The sequence below is a fragment of the Arachis hypogaea genome, chromosome 16, assembly GCF_003086295.3.
Source record: "Arachis hypogaea cultivar Tifrunner chromosome 16, arahy.Tifrunner.gnm2.J5K5, whole genome shotgun sequence".
NCBI lineage: Eukaryota > Viridiplantae > Streptophyta > Magnoliopsida > Fabales > Fabaceae > Arachis > Arachis hypogaea.
Genome location: NC_092051.1, coordinates 62,057,278 through 62,084,745, shown reverse-complemented (window position 1 = coordinate 62,084,745; position 27,468 = coordinate 62,057,278). Strand labels below are relative to the sequence as shown.

The window sequence follows — 27,468 nt, the reverse complement described above, 5'->3', positions numbered from 1 at the left end:
CCAAGAAAGAGGATTACAAAAAAATAACTTAAAGGAGACCGGTATAACCAAGTCGGACTCCTACTACTTAAAAGTTATCAAAATAATCCCTGAAAGAGACCTGACAAAGGTCCAAGAAAGAGGATTACAAAAAGTAACTTAAAGGAGACCAGTATAACCAAGTCGGACTCCTACTACTTAAAAGTTATCAAAATAATCCCTGAAAGAGACTTGGCAAAGGTCCAAGAAAGAGGATTACAAAAAATAACTTAAAGGAGACCGGTATAACCAAGTCGGACTCCTACTACTTAAAAGTTATAAAAATAATCCCTGAAAGAGACCTGACAAAGGTCCAAGAAAGAGGATTACAAAAAAATAACTTAAAGGAGACCGGTATAACCAAGTCGGACTCCTACTACTTAAAAGTTATCAAAATAGTCCCTGAAAGAGATCTAACAAAGATCCAAGAAAAGAGGACTACAAAAAATAACTTAAAGGAGACCGGCATAACCAAGTCGGACTCCTACTACTTAAAAGTTATCAAAGTAGTCCCTGAAAGAGATCTGACAAAGATCCAAGAAAGAGGACTACAAATAACTTAAAGGAGACCGACCCAACGAAGTCGGACTCCTACAACTGGAAAGTTATAAAAGTAATCCCTGAAGGAGACCTAGCAGAGGCCCAAGACACAGGATTACGAGAATAGCTTAGAAGGGGACCAACAAAGCAAAGAAAACCAAAGAAACAAGTTGGACCCCTCACAATCACGACCTCAAAGGATTCAAGCTACAAATAACATAACAAAAACAACCCTAGGAGGTCGAGCCGCAAGATTTCGACATCAGCAGAAAACAGAAAAGATGCCTAGTCAAAAAACTACTTTTTACAGAGTTATAAGGCCTCGAAAGGCCACCAAAAACTACTATAAAAAAGATAGCGAGCTATTGTTTGTTTTCCAAAATAAAAGTTGCTAGATAAGCAACTAAGAAGTATCAGCAAATAAATAAAAGAGTTCTAAAAAAGCCCACAAGTCGGGCCAACTACACAAATTCTAAGAAAAGATCAACAAGCATCAGGAGCCTTCTTAGTAGCATCTGGACACGGAGAAGGAAGGCGAGTCTAGATCGGCACAGCATCCACAGTTCCATCCTCCCGATTCAGGATCTGGAAATCCGGGTTGGCACAGCTGGAGGAACCGAAGAGGTCGGCACTTTGGTAGAAGACACAGGAGGAACGACATCATCATCATCACCCTCATCATCAGGGACAATTTTGCCATCCCTGACAATATTATCTAGGCTAAAAAGGGTGAGGTCAGCCTCGGGAGCAATAACCTGAACTTGCTCCCTCAAGTTCTCATAAGCAGCAGTCACGCTGCCAACGAGATGACTTTGGAGCTCAGCGTAATCTTTCCGAACACTGTCAAGCTCCCCCCTCAGGCGCATCACTTCCCGATAAGATGAAAGGTAACTCTCCTTGTCCATCAAGACTGCATCCTCAGCCAACCTCAATGAAGCCGCCAATGACTGAGAGCTCGCCTCCTCATTCTTCAAGTCCTTCTCCAGCTTGGCTACCTTCATCTCAAGCTCCTCCTTTAGCTCCTTCATCCGATCAAACTCCTGTTTCGCCTCCACCATAAACGCTTTAGTAGCGTGGAGAGGGAGATTCTGAGCAGTCCGATATATGGCAGGCGACATGTACGCCATCTTCACATGATTTCGGGCCATGAATTCCAAGTGATGGAGGATGGACACATCGTCCATGGAGAGAGTGCCATAAGGACCGATTTGTTGATCCACGAATTCAATAGCATTAAAATCAGGAGCATCGAGGTCAAAGGGCTCAGCAATCTTTTATTTTTTATTGGGCGGAGCAACAGAAGGAGCAACAGAAGGAGCAGCAGAGGTGACGTGAGGATCTGCCAAACGAACTCGGGGTGTAGGGATCACCTTCTTCACCCCGGCAGAACTCTGCACCGATGGCTTCTCGCGCACTTGGGAAGATCCCTCCCCAGCTGCCTGGGCAGCAGCATTTCTGGCAGCAGTCGCCCTCTGCGCCCTCTGATGGGAAGCAGAAGCTGGTGAATTAAAAATTTATTAAAATGGTTACGTTGCAAGTATAGTTCTTAACTCACTGAAAATCTGCCTATCAATTTAGAAATGTGTCACAGAAAGTTTAAATTAAAATTAATGGGAGTTTTAAGTCCCAGGTCGTCTCCCAACGAGTTGCAGAAAAGTGTGCTATTTTATTAATCAGATGTTCCGAGAAGTTGAGCTAGGTAAATTGGAAATTAAATTGAGGAATTTTAAATAATATAAATAAAAGCCCTGACTGGGAATCGATTGGTTAGAATCTCTATCATTGATGGTGTGATTGTAAGATTAATTTATAATTAATGGTTGTTCTGTTTGGTTATCCCTTACTAGGTAAGGGAAAGTCAAACGAATGGGAATGCCAGATCTGTTCACAAGTTGCAACCCACTTAGTTCAAAGGGATTGGCGTCGGTGACAGGATAGCAATCCAACATTTAACCCAATTACAAATTTTCTTTCAATCCTTCCAACTCAAGAGTTCCTTTTAATCAACTCCCCATCAAGTAAGGAAACTACTCACGCATTGTAAATAAAGAATCCATAGCATATGAAAGGGAATTAAAAGAAGACATGATTATTGGAATAGAAATTGAATTAAAAAGAAATAATCCTTGCATTAATTAATCATAAAAGTATCTGAAAGACAAAATTGAACATAACAAAGAACATGGAAGATTAAAACCAAGTTAAGAGAACAAACTAGAATGATGAAGTCTTGATGCGGAAATAACTCTTCTCAATGTTCCAATGCTAAGACCAATTGAAAATTAAAATCCTAAAAACTAGAGAGAAAAACTAGATCTCTAACTACTGAATGAGTGTCTCCCCTTTGTTTCTGCATATTCCTTGACTCTAGTCTGTTGTTCCGGGCCGAAAACTGGGCCGAATTAAGGTCCAAAATCGCCCCCAGTGGATTCTGCAGATTATGCAGATTGCACATGTCACGCGATCGCGTCGTCCATGCGGACGCGTCGCTTGCGGTTTTTCCTCTCCACGCATTCGCGTCGTCCACGCTACCGCGTCGCTTGCGCTTTCCAATCTGCGCGGCTGCGCAGACTATGCGGCCGCGTCACTGCGATTTGTGCTCCTTCGCGCGGTCGCGTGAGCCATGCAACCGCGTCACTTCTCGCTGGTTATCTCTTCAAATTCTTGTGTTCCTTCTATTTTTGCTAGCTTCCTCTCCAATCTCCATCTCATTCATGCCCTATAAAGCCTGAAACACTTGACACACAGATCACGGCATCGAATGGAATAAAAGAGAATTAAAAATAAATAATTAAAGTCTCTAGGAGGCAATTTTCAAACATGTACTGAATTTAGGAAGGAAATCTAAATGCATGCTAAATTGATGAATAAGTGGGTAAGGATCATGACAAAACCACACAATTAAACACAATATAAACTATAAAATAGTGGTTTATCAACCTCCCCACACTTAAACATTAGCATGTCCTCATGCTAAATTGAAGGAGACAAGGAAATAAGTATGAACATGCAGAAACTCATGAAATGCAATGCAATCCTACATATATAAATAAATGCAACTATATGATTATTGTCCACTTGATTAAAAGTAAATAAGCCCTTCAAAACAATTACAACTCATATTCCACTAATTCTATCATTATACAATAAAACCGATAAAAGTGCAAGAAGATAGCTTATGAAAGCAGGAAACATGAAATTTTAAGCATTGAACCCTCACTGATAATGTATGTACGCTCTAATCTCTAGTGTATAGGGTAATCACTCTATTCTTCTCCAGTCATGTTTTCTAACTTTTGTTCTTCTCCTAACCAATCAACAACAGTTAATATACCAATGCAAACATCATGAGGTCTTTTCAGGGTTGTAATGGGGCCAAGGTGCAGATAAGGGTATACATATGGCTAAGTGAGCTTTGTAAATTGAATCTTTAATTAACCTAAGCTCTCACCCAACATACATATATTCTATATACTTTTAAATTCATGCCTAGCTACCCATAATTCCCTTTTTAAACACATACTCATGTTTCAACTTTGTATTTTAATTCTATCCTATGTGCATTGATCTTTGAATTATGAATTTAACATTGGGGTAATTTTGTCCCCTTATTTATTGATTTTTTTTTTGAACAAATAAAGCTTATCAATGCACATAGAATTTTTTTTTATTCTTATATTTTCACATGAGTAGGTATCCAAATTCCCTTTAAATTTTCATGACCACAATTTCCCATACTTAACTAGCACACACAATTCTATCTTAAGCTAACCAAAGATTCAATTTGGGACATATAATTGTTTTTTAGCTTAAGGTTAGTAATGTGGTAAAATATCGAACAAATGGGAATTGAAGGCTCAAAGTGGTTAACAAAGGTAATTGAGAAGGGTAGGCTTGATTTGGATGAGTGAGTTTAAACAAATAATGGCCTCAATCATGTGCAAGCATGTAAATATAATAAATATTGGACATATAAGATAAAACAAAATATAGATTACAATCATAGAGAAGTAAACACACAAGAATAAAATAATTATGTTTAAATGATGTAACCATACATAAAGGCTCAAATCTTTCACAGGTTGTGTGTTCTTTGGCTCAAACATCATATTCCAAATACAACTCAAGCAGATTTATCATAAAAAAAATTTTTGAAAAATTAGTGAAATTTTATTCCAAAGATAGATTTTTAAAAGAAACTTATTGTCTTTTCAATCAAGTAGAACATGCATGCAACTATTCTAACCTATGCAGTTTATTATATTCTATAAAAGAAAGAAAATCTAACTAAAATATCCTAATTATTGGTGCCAAAGAAGAGAATTTACCTCTGGAAGTCAGGTACTGACCGACCTCCCCACACTTAAGGCTTTACACCGTCCTCGGTGCCATCTGTCAGGAACAGGGGTGGGCTGGTAGAAGTATCTCCACAGTCGGGACCGTCATGGCTCCCAGTGCTAGTAAAGGAAGTGGAGTCCGGGGTGCCTGAGTCTCTGAAGCGTCCCTTGAGTAGCTCCTTGAGGTGTTTGAATCGGCGCTCGTTACGGCGCTCTCTCAGCTTTGCTTTCTGTTCTTGCCGATCCAACCGTTCGATTATCTGCTAGAGCAATTTCTCAGTTGTAGATGCTTGTGGTGTTGAAGAAGGATTATCTTCAACTAGCTCAGTAGGCTAGTTTGTAATGGCTACTGAAAGTCTGAGATATTTCCCGTTAGGGACATATTGATCATCCCGTGGAAGCATGGCTTTGGTGTCCCCAACTCTGTAGGAGACTCCGGCTGCTGAGACAAGATCTGAGACCAAGGCGGGGAAAGGTAAGTTGCCCGCAATTTGTACGTGTTCCATAGCATTCCGGATATGTCTTGAGAGATTCAGAGGTTGGTCTGTAAGGATGCACCATAGTAGAACAGCCATGTCTGCAGTGAAAGAGGACTCATGAGTGCTCGGAAAGACGTAATGGGACATGATCTGTGCCCATACGCGAGCCTCCAAGGTAAGTACGGAAGCCAAGATTTCCTTAGGGCGGGTACGGTGGTATCCTTAGATCCAACAGCTGCCAGGTAATGCAATGACTCCGAGAACGGAGTCCCAGTCAAATTGGTATCTCTGGCGCTGAAGGGTGGCTTCTTGAAAAGCGTCCATTCTTGCTGGAATAGGGGGAAGACTCAGAACTTGCTGAATGGCCTCTTCTGTGATGGGGACTTGCTTCTGCCGGACATAAACAGACTGCAGGGTCGGTGTGTAGAAGTTGGAGTAGAACTCAACTACCCAAGAGAGATTGACCTGCCTTGGCTGTCTCCGTAGGAAACCCCATTGTCTTCACTCAATTTGCGGCTCAACAAAGGCGGCAATATTGGACGGGAGGATAAGAAGGTATTCATTGTTATAGTTCCTTTCTGCCAGGATGGGGAACATCTGCTCACAGTAGCGATTGGAAAATCGCGCAGCGTCCTTTGCTGGAAAGGCTTTCTCCTTGTCGTCAACCTTTATTTATCCTCTTAACTCTTTTTGTTGAGGGCTTGACTGCGGTTGAAGAAGGCTCTGCCACTAATGCTCTTTTAGTTCCTCTTCTTGCTGGTGGTTTGGGAGTAGCTTTCTCTTTTCCTTTCTTGGTGGCCATCCTGAAAGAAGGGAAGAGAAAGGAATTTAAATTCAAAGAGATAGAGCAAGGAAGAGGGTATTGTAAGTGATAGTCAATGCACAATAAAGATAAATGGCATTAACACATGGTCCGGATTACATGTGAAAAGCTCATCACTGGCAATATAGCAAGTGCATTGGTGCACGAAATTGTGATCTCCAGGCTCGAACAAATCCTGGTAATGGCTCCAAAGCTTGGTGCTCTGATCTTAATTCATGATTGTCACAACTTCGATACAACTAACCAGCAAGTGCACTGGGTCGTCCAAGTAATACCTTACGTGAGTAAGGGTCGAATCCCACGGAGATTGTTGGTATGAAGCAAGCTATGGTCACCTTGTAAATCTCAGTCAGGCAGATATGAAGTGATAATGGTGTTTTCGAATATTATATAATAAAATAGGGATAGAGATACTTATGTAATTCATTGGTAGGAATTTCAGATAAGCGAATGGAGATGCTTTTCGTTCCTCTGAACCTCTGCTTTCCTGCTATCTTCATCCAATCAGTCTTACTCCTTTCCATGGCTGGCTTTATGTGATACATCACCACTGTCAATGGCTACTTTCGGTCATCTCTCGGGAAAATGATCCAATGCCCTGTCACGGCACGTCTAATCGTCTGGAGGCATCACCCTTGTCAATGGCTTCATCTTATCCTCTCAGTGAATAATATGCTCACGCACCCTGTCACGGCACGGCTATTCATCTGTCGGTTCTCGATCATGCTGGAATAGGATTTACTATCCTTTTGCGTCTGTCACTAACGCCCTGCAATTGCGAGTTAGGAGCTCGTCACAGTCATTCAATCATTGAATCCTACTCGGAATACCACAGACAAGGTTTAGACCTTCCGGATTCTCTTGAATGCCGCCATCATTCTAGCTTACGCCACGAAGATTCTGGTTAGGAGATCTAAGAGATACTCATTCTAGCTTAATTCATGTAGAACTGAAGTGTTTGTCAGGCACGCGTTCATAAGGGAGAAGGATGATGAGCGTCACACATAATCATCACCTTCATCACGTTCTTGGGTGCGAATGGATATCTTAGAAGCGAAATAAGATGAATTGAATAGAAAATAGAAGTACTTTGCATTAATCTTTGAGGAACAGCAGAGCTCCACACCTTAATCTATGGAGTGTAGAAACTCTACCGTTTGAAAATACATAAGTGAAGGTCCAGGCATAGCCGAGATGGCCAGCCCCCAAAATGTGATCAAAGGATCATAAGGTAATCCAAAGATGCCTAATACAATAGTAAGAGGTCCTATTTATAATAAACTAGCTATTAGGGTTTACATGAGTAAGTATTTGATGTATAAATCCACTTCTGGGGCCCACTTGGTGTGTGTTTGGGCTGAGCTTAAGTGTTGCACGTGCAGAGGCCATTTGTGGAGTTGAACGCCAGTTTTTGTGCCAGTTTGGGCGTTCAACTCTAGTTTTGGATCCTTTTCTGGCGCTGGACGCCAGATTTGGGTAGAAAGCTGGCGTTGAACGCCAGTTTACGTCATCAATTCTTGGCTAAAGTATGGACTATTATATATTTCTGGAAAGCCCTGGATGTCTACTTTCCAACGCAATTGGAAGCGCGCCATTTCAAGTTCTGTAGCTCCAGAAAATCCACTTTGAGTGCAGGGAGGTCAGAATCCAACAGCATCAGCAGTCCTTTTTCAACCTCTGAATCTGATTTATGCTCAAGTCCCTCAATTTCAGCCAGAAAATACCTGAAATCACAGAAAAACACACAAACTCATAGTAAAGTCCAGAAATGTGAATTTAACACAAAATCTATTAAAAATATCCCTAAAAGTAACTAGATCCTACTAAAAACATACTAAAAACAATGTCAAAAAGCGTATAAATTATCCGCTCATCACAACACCAAACTTAAATTGTTGCTTGTCCCCAAGCAACTGAAAATCAAAATAGGATAAAAAGAATAGAATATAATATAAATTCCAAACTATCAATGAAACAGAGCTTCAATCATATGAGCGGGACTTATAGCTTTTTGCCTCTTGAATAGTTTTAGCATCTCACTTTATCCATTGAGGTTCAGAATGATTGGCATCTATAGGAACTTCAGATTTCAAATAGTGTTATTGACTTTCTTAGTTCAGTATGATGATTCTTGAACACAGCTTCTTTATGAGTCTTGGCCGTGGCCCTAACCATTTTGTTTTCCAGTATTACCACCGGATACATGAATGTCACAGACGCATAATTGGGTGAACCTTTTCAGATTGTGACTCAGCTTTGCTAAAGTATCCAATTAGAGGTGTCCAGGGTTCTTAAGCACACTCTTCTTTTTTTTTTTTTTTTGCTTTGGACCTTGACTTTAACCGCTCAGTCTCAAGTTTTCACTTGACACCTACACGCCACAAGCACATGGTTAGGGACAGCTTGGTTTAGCCGCTTAGACCAGGATTTTATTCCTTTAGGCCCTCCTATCCACTGATGCTCAAAGCCTTGGGATCCTTTTTAATTTCCCTTGCCTTTTGGTTTTAAGGGTTATTGGCTTTTTGCTCTTGCCTCTTGGTTTTTCTATTTTTTTCGCCTTTTTTTTTTCTGCAAGCTTTGTTCTTTGCTGCTTTTTCTTGCTTCAAGAATCATTTTTATGATTTTTCAGATTATCAAATAACATGTCTCCTAGTCATCATTCTTTCAAGAGCCAACATATTTAACATTCTTAAACAACAACTTCAAAAGACATATGCACTGTTCAAGCATACATTCAGAAAACAAGAAGCATTGTCACCACATCAATATAATTAAACTAAGTTCAAGGATAAATTCGAAACTCATGTACTTCTTGTTCTTTTGAATTAAAACATTTTTCATTTAAGAGAGGTGATGGATTCATAGGACATTTATAACTTTAAGACAAAGTTACTAACTACTAATGATCATGTAATGAAGACACAAACATAGATAAGCACATAACATAGAAAACGAAAAGCAGAAGAATTAAGAACAAGGAATGAATCCACCTTAGTGATGGTGGCATTTCCTTCTTGAGGAATCAATGATGTCCTTGAGCTCTTCTATGTCTCTTCCTTGCCTTTGTTGCTCCTCTTTCGGTGCTTTTAGATCTTCTCTGATTTCATGAAGGATGATGGAGTGCTCTTGATGTTCCACCCTTAGTTGCTTCCAATAATTGTGTGGAAGAAAATGTATCCCTTGAGGTATCTCAGGGATCTCTTGATTTGCAGTCAAATGTTCTACCACTGAGCTATAGACCCTTGATGGAAGCTTTTGTCTTCCCTTTCCTCTTTCTAGAGGTTTCTCTGGCCTTAGGTGCCATCAATGGTTATGAAAAAAAAACAAAAAAGCTATGCTTTTACCACACCAAACTTAGAATGTTGCTCGCCCTCGAGCAAAAGAAGAAAGAGTAGAAGAATAAGAAGAAGATATGGAGGAGATGGATGGGAGTGTGTATTCGGCCATATGGGTGGGATTGGGTGGGAGAGAGATGTTGAATTTTTGAAGGTAGTGAGTGTATGGATGTGAGTGGTAAATGGAAAAAAGAAGGGATGATCATGAATGGAAAGAGAGATGATGAGGTAGGTAGGGATCCTGTGGGGTCCACAGATCCTGAGATGATCCTGTGGGGTCCACAGATCCTGAGGTGTCAAGGCATTTACATCCCTGCACCAATTTAGGCATGTAAAATGCCCTTGCACACAACTCTGGGCGTTCAGCGCCAGGTTGGTGCCCATTTTGGGCGTTCAACGCCCCTTTGCTGCCATTTCTGGCGTTGAACGCCAGAACCATGCTTGTTCTGGGCGTTCAGCGCCAGGATGCTCCCATTCTGGGCGTTCAGCGCCAGAACTATGCTCTGTTCTGGCGTTTGAACGCCAGACAGATGCTCCTCCAGGGTGTGACTTTTCTTCTGCTGTTTTTGATTCCGTTTTTCAATTTTTATATTTATTTTGTGACTCCTCATGATCATGAACCTATAAAGACACATAACTAAGAAAAATATAGTTAGATAAATAAACATTGGGTTGCCTCCCAACAAGCGCTTCTTTAATGTCAATAGCTTGACAGTGGGCTCTCATGGAGCCTCATAGATGTGCAGAGCTTTGTTGAGACTCTCCAACACCAAACTTAGAGTTTGGATATGGGAGTTCAACACCAAACTTAGAGTTTGGTTGTGGCCTCCCAACACCAAACTTAGAGTTTGACTGTGGGGGCTCTAGTTGACTCTGCTTGGAGAGAAGCTTTTTCTGCTTCCTCTCCATGGTTGCAGAGGGAGATCCTTGAGTTTTAAACACAAGGGAGTTCTCATTCCATTGAAGGAATATTTCACCTCTGTCAACATCAATCACAGCTCTTGCTGTGGCCAGGAAAGGTCTTCCTAGGATGATGGATTCATCCTCTTCCTTTCCAGTATCCAGGACTATGAAATCAGCAGGGATGTAAAGGCCTTCAACCTTTACTAACATGTCCTTTACTTGTCCATAAGCATGTTTTCTTGAGCTGTCTGCCATCTCTAATGAGATTTTAGCAGCTTACACCCCATAGATTCCCAGTTTCTCTATTACAGAGAGGGGCATGAGGTTTATTCCTGAACCAAGGTCACACAGAGCCTTAAAGATCATGGTGCCTATGGTACAGGGTATTATGAACTTTCCAGGATCCTGTCTCTTCTGAGGCAATGTCAGTTGATCCAGATCACTTAGTTCATTGATGAACAAGGGAGGTTCAACTTCCCAAGTATCAATGCCAAATAATTTGGCATTTAGCTTCGTGATTGCACCAAGAAAATTGGCAGTTTGCTCTTCAGTAACATCCTCATTCTCTTCAGAAGAGGAATACTCATCAGAGCTCATGAAGGGCATAAGGAAGTTTAATGGGATCTCTATGGTCTCTAGATGGGCCCCAGAGTCCTTTGGTTCCTCAGAGGGAAGCTCCTTATTGACCACTGGACGTCCCAGGAGGTCTTCCTCCTTGGGTTCACGTCCTCTCCTCTCCTCACAGGTTCGGCCATGGCGCTTATGTCAATGGCCTTGCATTCTCCTTTTGGATTCTCTTCTGTATTGCTTGGGAGAGTACTAGGAGGGATTTCAGTGATCCTTTTACTCAGCTGGCCCACTTGTGCTTCCAGATTTCTAATGGAAGACCTTGTTTCATTCATGAAACTTACAGTGGCTTTAGATAGATCAGAGACTAGATTTGCTAAATTAGAAGCATTTTGTTCAGAGTTCTATGTCTGTTACTGAGTTGATGATGGAAAAGGCTTGCTGTTGTTAAACCTGTTTCTTCCACCATTGTTAAAGCCTTGTTGAGGCTTTTGATCCTTCCATGAGAAATTTGGATGATTTCTCCATGATGAGTTATAGGTGTTTCCATAAGGTTCACCTAAGTAGTTCACCTCTGCTATTGCAGGGTTCTCAGGATCATAAGCTTCTTCTTCAAGAGAAGCCTCTTGAGTACTGTTGGATGCAGCTTGCATTCCATTCAGACTCTGAAAAATCATATTGACTTGCTGAGTCAATATTTTATTCTGAGCCAATATGGATTCAGAGTATCAACTTCAAGAACTCCCTTCTTCATAGGCGTCCCATTACTCACAGGATTCCTTTCAGAAGTGTACATGAACTGGTTATTAGCAACCATGTCAATGAGTTCTTGAGCTTCTGCAGGCGTTTTCTTTAGGTGAATGGATCTACCTACAGAAGTATCCAATGACATCTTAGATAACTCAGACAGACCATCATAAAATATATCCAGGATGGTCCATTCTGAAAGCATGTCAGAAGGACACTTTTTGGTCAACTGTTTGTATCTTTCCCAAGCTTCATAGAGAGATTCACCTTCTTTCTGTCTGAAGGTTTGAACATCAGCTCTAAGCTTGCTCAGCTTTTGAGGAGGAAAGTACTTGGCTAAGAAAGCCGTGACCAGCTTATCCCAAGAGTTCAGGCTGTCTTTTGGGTTGAGAATCCAACCATAATCTAGCTCTATCTCTTACAGCAAAAGGGAAAAGCATGAGCCTGTAGACTTCATGATCTACTCCATTAGTCTTAACAGTATCACATATCTGCAAGAATTCAGTTAAGAACTGAAAGGGATCTTCAGATGGAAGTCCATGAAACTTGCAGTTCTGCTACATCAGAGAAACTAATTGAGGTTTCAGCTCAAAGTTGTTTGCTCCAATGGCAGGAATGGAGATGCTTCTTCCATGTAAATTGGAATTAGGTGCAGTGAAGTCACCAAGCATCTTCCTTATATTATTATTATTTTCGGCTGCCATCTCCTTTTCCTGTGCGAAAATTTCTGAAAGGTTATCTCTGGATTGTTGTATTTTAGCTTCTCTTAATTTTTTCTTCAGAGTCCTTTTAGGTTCTGGATCTGCTTTAACAAGAATGTTCTTGTCCTTGCTCCTGCTCATATGACAAAGAAGATGGCACAGAAAAAATAGTAATAATAATATGGATCCTTCATACCACAGTATAGGGATCCTTGTGTTAGTAGAAGAAAAGAAAGGAAGAAAATCTGAACTCAGAGAGAGAGGGGGTTCGGATTTTTGGACAGTTGAAGGAAAGATGTTAGTATATCAATAAACAAATAGAAGAAGATGAGAGGGGGAAGTGAATTTTCGAAAACAATTTTTGAAAAAGAGTTAGTGATTTTTGAAAATAGTTTTTGAAAAAGGTTAGTATTTTTTTTTCGAAAATTTTTTTTTAAATAAAAAATAAAAATAATTAGTTAATAAAAAAGAAATTTTTGAAAAAGAGGGAAGATATTTTCGAAAATTAGAGAGAGAGAGTTAGTTAGGTAGTTTTGAAAAAGTTAAGAAACAAACAAAAAGTTAGTTAGTTAGTTGAAACAAATTTGAAAAGATAAGAAGTTGGGAAGTTAGAGAAGATATTTTGAAATCAAATTTTGAAAAAGATAAGATAAGAAGATATTTTTTTGAAAAGATATGATAGAAATTAGTTTTTGAAAAAGATTTGATCTTTAAAATCACAATTAATGACTTGATTCATAAGAAATCACAAGATATGATTCTAGAACTTAAAGTTTGAATCTTTCTTAACAAGCAAGTAACAAACTTCAAATTTTTGAATCAAAACATTAATTGATTATGTTATTTTCGAAAATTTGGTATAAAAAATAAGAAAAATATTTTTGGAATTTTCGAAAATAACTAAGAATTTTGAAAAAGATTTGATTTTTGAAAAAGATTTTGAAAAAGATAAGATTTTCAATTTGAAAATTTGATTTGACTCATAAGAAACAACTTGATTTTTAAAAATTTTTGAAAAAGTCAACTCAAATTTTCGAATTTGATGAGAGAAAAATGGAAAGATATTTTTTTTTTATTTTTGAAACTTTTATGAAAAACATGAAAATTATGCAATGCATGAAATTTTTAGATCAAAACATGTGATGCATGCAAGAATGCTATGAATGTCAAGATGAACACCAAGAACACTTTGAATGCCAAGATGAACATCATAGACACAATTTTGAAAAACTTTTAATGCAAAGAAAACATGCAAGACACCAAACTTAGAATTCTTTAATGCTTACGCACTAAGAATTCAAGAATGCATATGATAAACATGAAAAGACACAAAATAAAAAATCATCAAGATCAAACAAGAAGACTTACCAAGAACAACTTGAAGATCATGAAGAACACTATGAATGCATGATATTTTCGAAAAAATGCAAGATGCATATGCAAGTGACACCAAACTTATGATATGACTCAAGACTCAAACAAGAAACATGAAATATTTTTGATTTTTGTGATTTTCTAAATTTTTTTGGATTTTTATTTTATATTTTTCGAAAAATTATTTTGAAAAAGAAAAATAAGGATTCCAAAATTTTTAATATGAATTCCAGGAATCTTATGCTCTAAAGGTCCAATCAAAGGGTCAGGCATGGCTTAATAGCCAGCCAAGCTTTAGCATATAATTACATGGACTGGAGTGATTAGTTGAATACCAATCCCAAAGCAGTTTGGGTATGGCTTTACAGCCAGATAGGATTCAACATGTTTCATGAAACACTAGAATTCATTCTTAAAAATCTTGAAGCCATAGAATAATTTATTTTTGAAAACATTATTTTTATTATTTTTTTTTTCGAAAACAAAAGAAAAATTTTTGAAAGCTTTTTGAAAAATTTTTGAAAACAAAACAAAAAGAAAATTACCTAATCTGAGCAACAAGATGAACCGTCAGTTGTCCAAACTCAAACAATCCTCGGCAACGGCGCCAAAAACTTGGTGCACGAAATTGTGATTACACATTCATAATTTGTCACAACCTCGATACAACTAACCAGCAAGTGCACTGGGTCGTCCAAGTAATACCTTACGTGAGTAAAGATCGAATCCCACGGAGATTGTTGGTATGAAGCAAGCTATGGTCACCTTGCAAATCTCAGTCAGGCTGATATAAATTGATAATGGTGTTTTCGAATATTATATAATAAAATAGGGATAGAGATACTTATGTAATTCATTGGTAGGAATTTCAGATAAGCGAATGGAGATGCTTTTCGTTCCTCTGAACCTCTGCTTTCCTGCTATCTTCATCCAATCAGTCTTACTCCTTTCCATGGCTGGCTTTATGTGATACATCACCACTGTCAATGGCTACTTTCGGTCATCTCTCGGGAAAATGATCCAATGCCCTGTCACGGCACGGCTAATCGTCTGGAGGCATCACCCTTGTCAATGGCTTCATCTTATCCTCTCAGTGAATAATATGCTCACGCACCCTGTCACGGCACGGCTATTCATCTGTCGGTTCTCGATCATGCTGGAATAGGATTTACTATCCTTTTGCGTCTGTCACTAACGCCCTGCAATCGCGAGTTAGGAGCTCGTCACAGTCATTCAATCATTGAATCCTACTCGGAATACCACAGACAAGGTTTAGACCTTCCGGATTCTCTTGAATGCCGCCATCATTCTAGCTTACGCCACGAAGATTCTGGTTAGGAGATCTAAGAGATACTCATTCTAGCTTAATTCATGTAGAACTGAAGTGTTTGTCAGGCACGCGTTCATAAGGGAGAAGGATGATGAGCGTCACACATAATCATCACCTTCATCACGTTCTTGGGTGCGAATGGATATCTTAGAAGTGAAATAAGATGAATTGAATAGAAAACAGAAGTACTTTGCATTAATCTTTGAGGAACAGCAGAGCTCCACACCTTAATCTATGGAGTGTAGAAACTCTACCGTTTGAAAATACATAAGTGAAGGTCCAGGCATAGCCGAGATGGCCAGCCCCCAAAACGTGATCAAAGGATCATAAGGTAATCCAAAGATGCCTAATACAATAGTAAGAGGTCCTATTTATAATAAACTAGCTATTAGGGTTTACATGAGTAAGTATTTGATGTATAAATCCACTTCTGGGACCCACTTGGTGTGTGTTTGGGCTGAGCTTAAGTGTTGCACGTGCAGAGGCCATTTGTGGAGTTGAACGCCAGTTTTTGTGCCAGTTTGGGCGTTCAACTCTAGTTTTGGATCCTTTTCTGGCGCTGGACCCCAGATTTGGGTAGAAAGCTGGCGTTGAACGCCAGTTTACGTCGTCAATTCTTGGCCAAAGTATGGACTATTATATATTGCTGGAAAGCCCTGGATGTCTACTTTCCAACGCAATTAGAAGCGCGCCATGTCGAGTTCTGTAGCTCCAGAAAATCCACTTTGAGTGCAGGGAGGTCAGAATCCAACAGCATCAGCAGTCCTTTTTCAACCTCTGAATCTGATTTATGCTCAAGTCCCTCAATTTCAGCCAGAAAATACCTGAAATCACAGAAAAACACACAAACTCATAGTAAAGTCCAGAAATGTGAATTTAACACAAAATCTATTAAAAACATCCCTAAAAGTAACTAGATCCTACTAAAAACATACTAAAAACAATGTCAAAAAGCGTATAAATTATTCGCTCATCATGCATGTAGGACAATGGAATGCAAGAGGTTTATTGGCATGCAGCCAAAGGCATGAGTAGCGTTGACCAAGCATTACTTCGTAACAAACCATCACGTTTGTATTGACAATTGAATTCAATTAATAAAATAATAAGGGAAAGTTGTGAAAAGCAAGCATTGAATAGTATAGTAACATAGAGAAGTGCATAATGCTATATGGGCATTTTCACAAACACATGGCATGCATGTTAAACAAGATATAAAAAGTATGAAATTGAACATGTAAGCAATCCCTTAAAAGTAATAATCGTCAATTAAATTGTAACAAGTCACAAGCATATAATGAGGGATAATGACTCAAAAAATTTCTAACACCATGTAAAAAGGGGAAAGAAGAATAAAGAAAAATAAAAGTTTGAAAAGAAAAAGAAAAGAAAAAGAATATAATAATATATACATAATATAATAAGAATGATAGAAAAGAGAAGAAGGAAGAAGAAGGTAAGAGCTTGTTAATGGTGGGGAGAGAGATAGAGAGTAAAAGGTGAGGTAGAAGGGGAAGGGGGAAAGAAGAAAGAAGGAGGGAAAAGAAAAAATTAGGATTTGGAGGAAAGAAAGATAAGATAATTTGGAAATTGAGGTTTAGCTGTGCGGCGCATGCGACGCGGCGGCCTGGGGCACGCGTCAGGGAAGGGGACGCGATAACGTCGGTTACGCGGTCGCGTGACCTATGTTGCGCTGCTGGCGCGAGTGCAGCCTCGCTCCAGCACAACTCCCTGTTTGATTTATTTTAATTGCCAAAATTGGGTGACGTGATCGCGTGGGTCATGCGATCGCGTGAGTGTGCGTAAGAGAATAATCACGCGGCCGCGTCGTTGACGCGGTCGCGTGACAAGGATTCTGCTTCCAGCACCAATCCAGCGCCACTTTCGCACAATATAGCATTGTGCACCCTTTTACGTCGAAAATGCAGGGCACGCGGTCGCGTGGGAGGCCATGATTTCTATGCGACGCGGTCGCGTCGGTGACGCGGTCGCGTGGGTCAATTTGTGCCATTGGCACGACTCCAGCGCTCCTCCTGCGTAACTTTCTGTTCATTTTTATTTTTCTGTACTCCTCCTACCACGCGGACGCGTCGCTGGTGCGATCGCGTCGCGCGGTGAAATATTTATTATTTATTTTATTTTATTTTATTTTTTTAAAGAAAGATAAAGACATGCATATGAAAGAGCACGAAAGTACGAATAAAGAGAAGAGTTATTTAAAGAAGAAAAACTAAAAGTGAAGAAAAGAACGATCATACCGCGGTGGGTTGTCTCCCACCAAGCACTTTGGTTTTACGTCCGTAAGTTGGACGCTCCAATAGCTCAATCTGCTGCGATGTGGGGATCTTCCAAGCGGAAGATCTCAAGCTCCTTATTTTTCTGCACCTTTTCACCATGGTACAGCTTCAGATGTTGTCCATTAACCTTAATAAGTTCAGAGCTTGAAGGATGGCTTAGGTGATAAACTCCGTACGGTTCAGCCTTCTCTATTCTGTATGGACCTTCCCATTTTGATCTCAACTTACCGGGCATGAGCCTCAGTCGAGATTTGTAAAGGAGAACGAAATCTCCAGGTTGGAACTCTCTCTTCTTGATGTTTTGATCGTGCACAGCTTTCATCTTTTCCTTGTATATTCTGGAATTCTCATAAGCTTCCAAGCGAAGGTTCTCCAGTTCCTGCAGTTGCAACTTTCTTTCAGCTCCAGCATTCTCAATTCCCATGTTGCACTCCTTAACTGCCCAGAAGGCTCTGTGTTCTATTTCAACTGGGAGATGGCAAGCTTTTCCATAAACCAAGCGGAAGGGACTCATCCCAATGGGTGTCTTTTATGCTGTTCTATATGCCCACAGTGCATCTTGTAGTCTGGTGCTCCAGTCTTTTCTATGAGGCTTTACTATCTTCTGCAAGATATGCTTAATTTCTCTGTTTGACACCTCGGCTTGCCCATTGGTTTGGGGATGGTAAGCTGTTGCAATTTTATGGATTATCCCATGCTTCTTCATCAATCCTGTTAGTCTCCTGTTACAAAAATGGGTGCCTTGATCGCTCACGATCGCTCGTGGTGATCCAAAGCGGCATATAATATGGTTTCTCACAAAGGAAACAACAGTGTTAGCATCATCAGTGCGGGTAGGAATTGCTTCCACCCATTTGGAAACATAATCCACAGCTAACAATATATAAAAATATCCACTAGAATTTGGAAATGGACCCATGAAGTCAATGCCCCATATATCAAAAATTTCACAAAAAAGCATATATTGTTGAGGCATCTCATCCCTCTTGGATATGTTACCAAATTTCTGGCATGGGTGACAAGATTTACAAAACTCAGCAGCATCTCTAAAAAGAGTAGGCCACCAGAATCCACAGTCTAAGATCTTTCTAGCTGTTCTTTGAGGGCCAAAGTGTCCTCCACTCTCAGATGAGTGACAGGCCTCTAAAATAGACTGGAATTTTGATTGAGGTACACAACATCTAATTATCTGGTCAGCACCACATCTCTATAAATATGGGTCATCCCATATATAATATTTAGACTCGCTTTTCAGCTTGTCTCTTTGATGTTTAGAGAAATATGGAGGAAATGTGCGGCTAACTAAATAATTAGCAATAGGTGCATACCAAGGGACTACCTTAGATACTGCTTGCAGGTTGTCAAAAGGAAAATTTTCATCTATAGGAGTAGAATCATCCTTAATATGTTCAAGGCGACTCAAGTGGTCTGCTACTAAATTTTGATTGCCACTCCTATCCTTTATTTCTAAATCAAATTCTTGTAACAGTAGTATCCAACGTATAAGTCTTGGTTTGGATTCCTTTTTAGCTAATAGATACTTTAGAGCTGCATGGTCCGAATACACTACTACTCTAGTACCAAGTAAATAAGCTCAGAATTTATCTAGAGCGAAAACAATAGCAAGTAACTCTTTCTCAGTAGTAGTATAATTAGACTAGGCAGTGTCTAAAGTCTTAGATGCATAGGCAATAACAAAAGGGTCCTTACCTTCACGCTGAGCCAGCGCTGCTCCTACTGCATGGTTGGAAGCATCGCACATGATTTTAAATGGCTGGCTCCAGTCTGGTCCTCTCACAATTGGAGCCTGAGTTAGAGCGGTCTTCAGCTTATCAAACGCTTGTTTGCAATCCTCACTGAACTCGAACTCAATGTCCTTCTGCAGTAATCTGGATAAGGGAAGTGCCACCTTACTAAAGTCCTTAATAAATCTCCTGTAGAAACCTGCATGGCCAAGGAACGAACGGACTTCCCTCACAGAAGAGGGGTAAGGTAAACTAGAAATAACATTCACCTTTGCTGGGTCTACAGAAATGCCATTATTAGATACCACATGTCCTAATACAATCCCTTGCTTTACCATAAAGTGGCATTTTTCGAAATTCAATACAAGGTTTGTATTAACGCATCTATCTAATACTCTAGATAATCCATCTAAGCAAAGGTTAAAAGAATCACCATAAACGCTAAAATCGTCCATAAAAACTTCCATACAATCCTCAATAAGATTAGAGAAAAGACTCATCATACATTTTTGGAAAGTAGCTGGTGCATTGCACAAGCCAAAGGGCATTCTCTTATAAGCGTAAGTCCCAAAAGGACATGTAAAAGTAGTCTTTTCCTGATCCTCAGGAGCTATATAAATCTGGAAATAACCTGTGTAACCATCTAAAAAGCAATAATGTGATTTACCTGACAGGCAATCCAGCATTTAATCAATGAATGGAAGTGGGTAGTGATCCTTACAAGTAGCTTGGTTGAGACGCCTGTAGTCAATGCAGACTCTCCAAGCATTCTGAACTCTAGTTGCTATGAGCTCTCCATGCTCATTCTTCACTGTAGTGACTCCGGACTTCTTGGGCACCACTTGTACTGGGCTTACCCATTCACTGTCTGAAATGGGATATATGATACCGGCTTCCAATAGTCTGGTCACTTCCTTTTTGACAACTTCCAAGATGGTGGGATTCAATCTTCTTTGTGGTTGACGGACAGGTCTTGCTCCCTCTTCTAAAAATATTCTGTGCTCGCATACTTGAGGGTTAATTCCCACTATGTCTGCCAAACTCCACCCAATTGCCTTCTTATGCTTCCTCAGTACATCAAGTAACTGCTCTTCTTGTTGAGAAGTCAGTTCCCTTGTAATAATAACCGGAAGCTTCTGTTCATCCTCAAGATAAGCATATTTGAGGTGTGGAGGGAGAGGTTTCAATTCTAACTTCTGATCATGGGTAGGCTCTGGATTATCTGGGGCTTGTGAAAATGGCAAAGTGTCCTCATTGTCAGTTAAGAGGGTCCCCACAGTTGGACCTTGTCCGGTGTGCCTCTCTTCAAACTCTTCTTTTTGAACTTCAGCCACACTTTCGTCTATGACATCACACTGGAAGATAGAACGATCTTCTGGGGGTTGTCAATGACTCCATCCAGATTGAAGATCACTATGCGGCCATCTATTTCAAAGGAGTATGTTCCTGAAAAAGCATCCAATTTGAATTTTGAAGTCTTCAGGAATGGTCTTCCAAGTAGGATTGATGATGGCTTATCTGAATCATTATGGGGCATCTCCAAGATATAAAAATCAGTGGAAAATGTGAGCCCTTTAATGTTCACCAAAACATCTTCAGCAACTCCAGCCACTGTAATAATGCTTTTATCTACTAACACAAAACGAGCTGCCGACCTTTTTAAGGGAGGGAGCCTTAAAACATCATATATAGACAAAGGCATTATACTGACACATGCTCCTAAATCACACATGCAATCATAAATTACTACACCACCAATAGTACAACTAACTATGCAAGGACCTGGATCACTACATTTTTCAGGTAATCCTCCCATTAAAGCAGATATAGAACTACCTAAAGGAATAGTTTCCAATTTATTAATTTTGTCTTTATGGATACATAAGTCTTTTAGAAACTTTGCATATTTAGGTACCTGCTGAATAACATCAAAAGGGGAACAGTTACCTCAACCCTTTTGAATATTTCTACCATTTTAGGATCAAGTTCTAGCTGCTTCCTGGGCTTCCTTGCAAGTTGTGGAAATGGAATGGGGGTAGTGTTTTCTGTGGTGCCTGCGCCTTTTTGTGCTTCTTCCTGTGGTGGAGCTATCTCTTCTTCAGCTATGTCTTGTATGTCCTCTTCTTCTTCAACATCTTCGATTTCTACCACCTCTTCAGCTGAGGCGTATTCTAGTGAGCTTGGTTCCTTCTGATTCCTCTCCTGCAGTGTGGTTCCAGACCTCAGGGTGATGGCATTAATGCCTCCCTTTGGATTGGGTAATGGTTGAGAGGGGATTCCAGTGGTGCTTGAAGATTGGTTACTGGAATTTTGTGCTGAACCAAGTTGTGTCATCAAAGCTTGCAGAGTAGAGGTGAAACCATTCAGACTGGCATTAATACTGTTCACGATGGTATTTTCCATGGCCAGTTGTTTTTTCTCAAAAGCTTGTAATAAATCTTCATTAGAAGATACAGAAGAATGAGTAAATTGAGAGCTTTGCTACTGATTGTTCGGTGGTCCTTGGTTTTGCCTCAGGTGAGGTGCTCGGTAAGGTTGATTTTGCTACCTGTTGTTGTTATTATTCCACCTCTGATTTCCCTGATTATCTCTGCCTCCCCTATTATTGTTGTCTCTCCAATTCTGGTTTGAATTGTCCTGCCATCCATGGTTATTATTTCCATTGATTTTACCCTTGGTTGTGGCGGTCATAGAAGTTGTGAGTGGATGCCACCATGTTGTCTTCTTGTTGGAGCTGCGGGCATTCATCAGTGTAATGACTGTAATCAGCACAAATTCCGCAAATTCTTTGTGGGACTAGTTGTTGGTTTTGCTGCGGTTGAGTTTGCTGAGCTTGTTGATTTAACTGCATTTGCTTCAGTAGGTTGGTCATTTCACAGATGCTTCGATTTAGAGCAGCAGTCTCTATGCCAGAAGATACTTCTGCAACGGCCCTTGAATGGCCTTGCTTTTGTCTGTGGTTCCGAGTAGATTTAGCTAAATCACTGATCAATTGCCAAGCTTCATCAGTAGTCTTCTACTTCTTCATAGACCCATTGCTGGCACTTCCCAATGTGGTCTTATCTTGGGGCCTCATTCCTTGTGTGACATAGCTGAGTAGCACGATCTTGTCGATAATGTGGTGGGGTCATGCTTCCAGAAGATTATTGAAGAGCTCCCAGTATTCAAAGAGAGTCTCATTGTCATCCTGATCAATTGTAGAGATATCTTTCCTCAGTTTATCAGTAATTTCAGGTGGAAAGAATTTCTCCAGAAATTCCTTTCTGAGTGTATCCCAGTTGGATACATTTGCTATAGGTTGAGTGTAGTACCACTCTCTCACTTTCCCCTCAAGAGAGAACGGAAAAGCTTTCAGCAGAATTGAAGTTTCATCAGTGCCATCACGCCTGACAGTAGAACAGGCTGCCTGGAAATCTCTTAAGTGCTTGATAGGCTCTTGAGCAGGTAGGCCATGAAACTTGGGCATCAAATTTAGCAGTGCGGTGTTTATTTCAAAATCTGTAGCTACCGCTAGATGATGCGCTTGAAACGGTTGCATTGTAAAATCAGGAGCTCCTTCCTCCTGAATGGTAACTCTTCTAGCTGCCATATTTTCTGCACGTAGAACAACCAAATCAGTAGAACGGGGGCTGGTTTCTTCCTCAAATTCACTTTCAGATCCGCCCTCAGAGCGGGCTAACCTACGTTGTTCTCGCCTTATTCATGAAATTGTTCTTTCAATTTCAGGATCGAATATTAGCAAGCGCGTATCAGGAAGTGAACGTGTCATTTGACGGAAGAAACATGCAGCTCATAGTAGCAAATTAAATAAGATGCAAATAAATAAATTCTAATTAATAAAATTAGCACTCTATTGCAACTCCCCGGCAACGGCGCCAAAAATTGATGGGAAGCAGAAGCTGGTGAATTAAAAATTTATTAAAATGGTTGCGTTGCAAGTATAGTTCTTAACTCACCAAAAATCTGCCTATCAATTTAGAAATGTGTCACAGAAAGTTTAAATTAAAATTACTGGGAGTTTTAAGTCCCAGGTCGTCTCCCAACGAGTTGCAGAAAAGTGTGCTGTTTTATTAATCAGATGTTCCAAGAAGTTGAGCTAGGTAAATTGGAAATTAAATTGAGGAATTTTAAATAATATAAATAAGAGCCCTGACTGGGAATCGATTGGTTAGAATCTCTATCATTGATGGTGTGATTGTAAGATTAATTTATAATTAATGGTTGTTCTGTTTGGTTATCCCTTACTAGGTAAGGGAAAGTCAAACAAATGGGAATGCCAGATCTGTTCACAAGTTGCAACCCACTTAGTTCAAAGGGATTGGCGTCGGTGATAGGATAGCAATCCAACATTTAACCCAATTACAAATTTCTTTCAATCCTTCCAACTCAAGAGTTCCTTTTAATCAACTCCCCATCAAGTAAGGAAACTACTCACGCATTGTAAATAAAGAATCCATAGCATATGAAAGGGAATTAAAAGAAGACATGATTATTGGAAAAGAAATTGAATTAAAAAGAAATAATCCTTGCATTAATTAATCATAAAAGTATCTGAATGACAAAATTGAACATAACAAAGAACATGGAAGATTAAAACCAAGTTAAGAGAACAAACTAGAATGATGAAGTCTTGATGCGGAAATAACTCTTCTCAATGTTCCAATGCTAAGACCAATTGAAATTAAAATCCTAAAAACTAGAGATAAAAACCTAAGAGAGTGAAAAACTAGATCTCTAACTACTGAATGAGTGTCTCCCCTTTGTTTCTGCATATTCCTGACTCTAGTCTGTTGTTCCGGGCCAAAAACTGGGCCGAATTAAGGTCCAAAATCGCCCCCAGCGGATTCTGCAGATTATGCAGATCGCACATGTCACGCGATCGCGTCGTCTATGCGGACGCGTCACTTGCGCTTTTTCCTCTCCACGCGTTCGCGTCGTCCACGCTACCGCGTCGCTTGCGCTTTCCAATCCGCACGGCCGCGCAGACCATGCAGCCGCGTCACTGCGATTTGTGCTCCTTCGTGCGGTCGCGTGAGCCATGCCACCGCGTCACTTGTCGCTGGTTATCTCCTCAAATTCTTGTGTTCCTTCCATTTTTGCTAGCTTCCTCTCCAATCTCCATCTCATTCATGCCCTATAAAGCCTGAAACACTTGACACACAGATCACAGCATCGAATGGAATAAAGGAGAATTAAAAATAAATAATTAAAGTCTCTAGGAGGCAATTTTCAAACATGTACTGAATTTAGGAAGGAAATCTAAATTCATGCTAAATTGATGAATAAGTGGGTAAGGATCATGACAAAACCACACAATTAAACACAATATAAACTATAAAATAGTGGTTTATCACCCTCTTATAAGCTTTCATGGATTCATTATTCTTCATTGCTCTGCAAATAAAACAGAAAACTCAGCTACAAGTCGGATAAGTCGGAAAGAACAGCTACAAGCAACATAAACAAAATCATAAAAGAAACACAAGATACCCAGTTCAGTTTGAAGAAGAGTAGGATTGGTTAGAAATTTCTCTGTGTCAAGATGGGAAGGTTGACCCAGTGTTCCTCCAAGATAGTCACAAGGCTCGCTCAGCCTCATCCAACATCTCCCACGAATACCTGGAGACCCTCACATCTTTTTGCCATTCCAAGGGAAAAGCAGGTTCGTCATTCTCATCTAGAAAAAGGGCCGAGCTCCTTTAACAGCTCGGACCTTGAAAAAGTAGTTTTTAAAGTCACGGAACGACTCGTCAAACATGAAAAACCTTCTTCCCTGGTGAAAAGGAGACCAGGCCGACTTCTTTTTTACCACACCGGGCTTAGTCAAGACAAACAGATAGAAAAAGATAGATTGGGAAGCAGGAATACCAAAACCATCGCACAGCAATTGGAAAATTTAATAAAACCCCAGGAATTGGGGTGAAGTTGAGAAGGGCAACATTACAAGACCATAACAGGTCAGTTTCGAATTTGGTAAAAGGAAGGGTGATACCCAGCTGACTAAAGAAAAAATCATAAGCATAAAAGAAAGGGCGACCATCAACAACTCGAGTCGAAAAGCAGACACTCTTGTCAGAAAAGGGAGGGACAAGTTCATAGTTCTTCTCATCACCAGAATTACTACAGACACTGTGAAACTGCCTAAGCTGAGTACAAAATTCAGAATCAACCAGCGAGACACACATAAGAACCATGGAGTCCACCCAATCAGCCATACCCGCGAACCTGGGAAGGCATTTCGACAACGTTATTTCGGGAAGACGTGAGGTCAACTAAATCCTACAAAAAGAAAAGAAGAATGGATTACTCAAAAACATCTCGGACAGAGGGCAAAACATCTCGACAGGCAGATAAACAAAAAGGGAAAACCCCAAGACTCAAGACAAAGGTCTTGGGGCATCCCCTTGGAGGCAGTAAACAAGCAAGGTTTTCAAGTTTTTTCTACGGCCTACATCCCAGCACTCATCAAAATAAAATCCATAAAGAAAACAAAAGAAAGCGAAAATGCAAAAGGTCCACTCTCATACAGTTTATCAGAAGAAAGCACTATTTCTGCAGTTTATCAGAAATGGCCAAGCGGAAAGGCGCAAACTTTTTCGAAATCAAGCAGAAAATCATCAAGCAAAGAACAAGCACCAACACCGAGCATACCAAACAGAAATCATCAAAGACACAGCCTTTTTTCCAGAATCAAACAAATTATCATCAAAAGCACAAACGAGAAATAACATGCAGAAGCCCTAAGCACATTAAAGCAATAGGAAAGGCGAAAAGATTCATACAAAAGGATGAAAAAACTTCAGAGCACGCATTACGACAGTAACCAGGCACAGTAAAAGCAGAAAGATCCAAACTTCCCTCAAAGCAAAATCGCAACTTAATCACAAAAAGCCAAAGTAGCGAAAGAGAAAGAAAGGACGAATAGAACTCACCTGGAGAAGAGAAAAGCTTCAAAGGAAAGAAGGAGATGAAAAAATGAAAGTTGTCCCGAGAATCGCCAAGCGACGCCGCAACGCAGGAAAAGAAGAAACGTAGGTGAAAAACAGAGAACGAGAAAAACGGAGGAAAATGGTGAAGAAGTTACGGAAGAGCAAAGAAGAGAAACCGTTTCTGAGGTTTCAAAAATCAAAATAAAGAGCCAAAGGAAAAACGGGGCAATTAATACTAATTAATTAGGGTATTAAACCCTCGCACGTTCCCCAGGACAAAGCGCTAATACAAAGCGCGCGCTTTTAGAGAAAAAATGTTCTACATTCAAAAAGATTCTACAAAAGGAAGAAATCGGCAAAATGCTTGAGTTCGGCTTTGCCAGAGAAGGACCGAAGTCAAAGACTCGACCTCAACAAAAAGACCGAGCTCAAGCAGGGGCACTGTTCATACCCTGGGTCGAGTTACCCGACCCGGGATGATTGGCGACAAAGCGACCGACCTCTTCAGGTCAGGCTATTCGACCTCTTCTCAAAGAGGTCGGCCAAATCGACAGGAAAGCCCAATAAAGGGCCCAAATAGAGGAACACGACCCAAATCCACAGGCCGCCCAAGCCTATAGAGATAAGGGCGGTTCCCTTGAAGATAAGCTGACCTCAACTCAAAGATAAAGATAAGATAAGATAACTAACTTATTTATCTAGAAAGGTCACTCTACAACACTATATATACACTGGAACACCCAGGTATAACTCATACTCTGATTCTATACAACACCTATTTAATACCATGCCAACTTAAGCATCAGAGTCTCTTGCAGGTACCCCCACCCTCGGTACAGAGGATCAGCAGCATGTTCAAGTCCAAACAAGTCGGACGCACCAGCTCCGGTCACCCTTATCATCACCGGACACAATCGGTTCTGACCAGCATAGAAGATCTCATCCGAGATCGACCTACAGTTTCAGGTACCTCTCGAAACACTTTTTTCTTTCTTCTAGGTCATTTCCTACCCTATAATTCCTGAAATTACTCAACAAATACATCACGGTATCGAATGGCAATAGAAGAGGTTAAAATTATGGCAATTTTAAGGCAAAATAAGCATGTTTTTCCCATCGTGGATCAATATTGGGAGTGAACACAAAACCATGCATTTCTTGCGAATAAGTGTGAGAAATATTGACAAAACCCCAAATTTTACACCAATATAAACCACAGAATTGGGGTTTATCAAATCTCCCCACACTTAAACCAAGCATGTCCTCATGCTTAAAATAAAAAGGACCAAAGATCATGATGAGAAAGGGTTTATGAAATGCTAACTACCTAATGGCTGGCATGC

At 40.1% G+C, this 27,468-nt stretch overlaps 1 non-coding gene across 1 annotated transcript; it reads left to right on the top strand.

Moving 5' to 3' along the window:
* Positions 1 to 11,948: 11,948 nt before the first annotated feature.
* LOC112761895 (small nucleolar RNA R71) lies at positions 11,949 to 12,056 on the top strand. The gene has a single exon (XR_003182266.1). It is a non-coding gene; the product is annotated as a small nucleolar RNA R71 (small nucleolar RNA).
* Positions 12,057 to 27,468: the final 15,412 nt, after the last annotated feature.